This window comes from Meriones unguiculatus, chromosome 6 (genome assembly GCF_030254825.1).
Source record: "Meriones unguiculatus strain TT.TT164.6M chromosome 6, Bangor_MerUng_6.1, whole genome shotgun sequence".
Classification (NCBI taxonomy): domain Eukaryota; kingdom Metazoa; phylum Chordata; class Mammalia; order Rodentia; family Muridae; genus Meriones; species Meriones unguiculatus.
The window spans coordinates 6,703,493-6,707,355 of NC_083354.1; the positions used below are offsets into that span (position 1 = coordinate 6,703,493).

At 38.5% G+C, this 3,863-nt stretch overlaps 1 non-coding gene across 1 annotated transcript; it reads left to right on the forward strand.

The window, feature by feature from the left end:
* Nucleotides 1-2,941: 2,941 nt before the first annotated feature.
* Nucleotides 2,942-3,043, forward strand: LOC132654926 (U6 spliceosomal RNA). Its single transcript, XR_009592528.1, has one exon. It is a non-coding gene; the product is annotated as a U6 spliceosomal RNA (small nuclear RNA).
* The last annotated feature ends 820 nt before the right edge of the window (nt 3,044-3,863 follow it).

The window sequence follows — 3,863 nt, forward strand, 5'->3', positions numbered from 1 at the left end:
AGGATTTTTATGTGGTAACCCACAGCCTCTCAGTGCATTATTATGCAGACAATTGTATCTAATAATTGGTTTACTTGTCTACCTTCTTCACACTCAATACCTTTTAACTAAAAGAGCTTTTTGTATCTGTGCTGAACCTTCCGTATTGCCTAAGAGACTGACAATCAATTTCTATAATTAATAGAAATACTGAGAGTTATTAATTTGAAAAGTAACTAAAATATTAACGACAATGTCAAATAAAGTTTAAAAGTTACCAGAGCCAATAAGAGAGTCCAAGATTGAAGAATAGGACCAGAGCACAGCGAGGGTTGCGGTGAAGAACACATTCTTTGCATTATTATCAGAGTCCATCTGGCTTTTTCACTCCACTTAGACTTCCTAATACCAAAATATAAGTATCCTCTTTGGAATGAAACATTGTTTCAAAGGAATTTTCACATGCACATTTGTTCACCTGCAAGATATTCTTCATTAACAGTAGCATACAGTAACCCATTCCTTACCCACAGAAATCAGGGAGGGAGACTCAAAGGGATAGAGAGAAGAATAAAGAAATACTGTGATGCAATTTTAAAAACTGCTGTGATCCTGAAAAGAGTCCCTGTTAATCAACATTCATCTTTAGTTTGCAAATGCTCCCCACTCCTGCCCATTTATTAAGATATCAGTAAACACAGATGGGCCAGTAAACATTTCGTTCAGAAATGCTACTTTTAACTTATTTTAAGCTTTCTTTTGTTAATGTAGCTTGAGATACAGATTCCGGATGACCAGCATGCCAGTGTTCATTTTGGAAATAGGAAGGATCATGCGGTATAAGCATATGTTGAAACTTCAGCCTGAAACTCTTAAGTCCTGGAGCTCATCAAGGTAAAAGTCCTGCTTTTCTGTAGTTTTCTTTCTAGTGGAGCCAAAAATTTTCCAGACCCTCCAGACCACTGAGCAGAAGATGAGATGATGGCATTAGTTGCAGAAGAAACAGTTGGAATGGAATGGATAGTATCACATGGTATCAAAATAAGTGAAAAAAAAATCATGGAGCCTTTATGATTGCCCATACTACAATCTCAGTGTTGAGGAGGATGAGGCAGGAGGATCACCACATGCTTGAAGTTCTGTAGATCTACATAATAAGTTGAACATCAGCTTGGAGTGAGACCCTGTCTTAAAACAATCAGGTAAAAACCTTGAGAGCTTCTGTGACTATCAAATCTTCAAGCATCTTAGAATCCACATCACACCCTATAACCACACCCTATTCCTTGGCATCTCCCTATTTTCTGTTTTGCAGATAAGTAAATTAGTTCTCTGATATTTTACACTATATAAACATTACTAGAAATATTTACTTTACAATAAGTTATTAGTAAAATGCAAAAACTTTTAGTTGAAATTTTAAAATCCCAGACCTTGTATTTATCTTGCTTTATAATGTAAAAATAATTTAATGACTTACTCATTGTTGTAGTAAATAAAAATGAGTGTGGGGCTACCTAATGTTTATTATCACAACAGTTTTATCTAACCCGCTATCACAAATAATAAGACACAGATAACTGTTAAATTTATAATTGCACTATTTATTTTGAGCTGGGTAGATATTCCAACCTACACTGTCTGAATCACTTCATCTCCCAGGCCCATCCAATTCCGTCCTCCTTAATCCTCCTATCTTTCACCCATAATCTTATAAATTCTTGCTTTTATTTTTCACCTGGGCCTTTTTATGCCATCATTGGAGTCCTTCCTCCCAGCCCTATGTGTGTGTGTGTGTGTGTGTGTGTGTTTTTCTCCAGGCTAACCCATCCTGGTGTCCTCCTTCTTCCTCTCTTCCTGCCTGTCTGTTTCCCCTGATTCTCATGATTCTCTCACACTCAAAAGCCAGGGAACCTTAGCCTCGCCTATCCCATTCTGCCCTGCCAAGGTACAGGCTATTTAATGAACCAATCAGGTATAATGTTTTTGGTAGGTTTATACAAAGAAGGATTGGTGTATCAGACGGACAGTAACTAGATCTTGAGCACCAGTAATTAGCATTAGACCAGCCTCCAACAACTCATACAGTATATGATATACTATTACTATGTTGTTTTAAATGCCCATTTCATTAAAATTTAATTTTGCACACAAGACCTATAAGTCCCTGCTACTGCAGAAATTTTAACTGTCTGGTAGCAATATCTGCTAGTAATTTTCAATTACACCGTTTTACTTATAGCATATCACAGTAAGTAGACTTGCATAAAGAGCTTATGATTCATTCACAATGCAGCATCGTGATTATGAAACCATAGCAGTTCACCTCAGTCCCTGTCATGTCCCATCTCACCAGAATGAAGCAACATTGCTTCGTTTATGGACATTTCCAAAATCAAACAGTAACGTTTTCTTATAAGTATAAGGAATTTCATTTACTTTATGTGCAAAGAACACTAAAACAATGATCCAGGCTCAGTATGATGGAAAACAGTTACTCAGTTTCTCTACCTTTCTACATTAGTGATTCACAGCTTGTACTACATTTTAACCCATTTACTGCCATTTTCTTTTCTACTGCTTCCCTAAAATCAGAAGTAGTAGTGGAAGAGGAATGAACATAGGTTGGATATATAATTTTACCTCCAAAGTAGTTTGCTATCTAGTGCATCCTCAACTCATGTTCTTACTAACTTGACAGAATTACTGCCACTTGGATTTCTTTAACCATTCTTCAAGATAAGGATTCTCAACTTACAGAAATTAAGAAAGTTGCAGAACATGCTATTTCCTAGTCATTCATGCAGTGAAGAACATCTCCCCATCTGCTACTTTATTTGAAGAATCCATATGCCTTTGATGGAACTAAGTATCATTCTGCTAATGAAAAAAAAAAAAAAGCGCCAAACATACAAATAAAGGTACTACATGATTTCACTCACATGAAAATTTAAAAGGTTGTGCTTCCTTTGGTAGCACACTTAAAATCGGGATGGCATGGACAAGGTTAGCATGGAGCCTGCTAAAGAATGGCATGCAAAACTGTGATACATTTTATATTTTTTTGCAGTGGAAACTTCACGGAATCTATGAAGGTGATCCTAGTGAGGACTCCTGGTAATGCGGAATCCGGAGTCTCAACTGGCCATCTTGTAGTCAAGCAAGGCTCCAGTGGAAGGATTAGTTTGCATTCGTTTGAGTTGTTGACCAAGGGGATCCCATGGTGATCTCCAAACAACCCAGGCTGAAGCTAGGATGGCATGTTTCCCTCTGCAAACTGTCAGTGTTGGGTAGGGGTGGGGAAGAGAGGAAAGCATTGTTGAGGACAACATCCATACAACTCTGAACATGGACAGGTGGAGCAGTGCACTCATGAAGTCTTCACCCATGCATTCTAGCCTCTTTGGTGCTGAAAGTACTCTGCAGGGTACTGAAAGAGTGATGTCAACACCAACCCAGTCACAAAACCTTTGACCAACAATCTGTCCTGCCTGCAGGATGTGCTGGGGCAATGATGGCACCGAACTTATAGGAGTAGCCAATCAAATATCTGATTTAACTTGAGGCCCATGCAATGAGAGAAAGCCCCTTGTCCAACACTGCTTGCATGGCCAAGAACTGAGGGACTGGATATCCCAGAAGGACCTGGAAAATACTATACTGAGTGGGGTTACCCTGATCCAGAGATGCATTCAACATGCTCTCTTTCATATGCGGGTCAGAGCTTCAAATATTTAGTTTTATGGCTTAACATGGAGTGCACCTCGAAGCTGGGGAGTTAGGAAAAGGGCCACTGGGGGTATATATTAAGAAAGAGGAATAGAAGAATACAGCTAAAATGAAATTTTGGGTAAATGCTGGAGGCAGAAAGACTCAAGCATGGA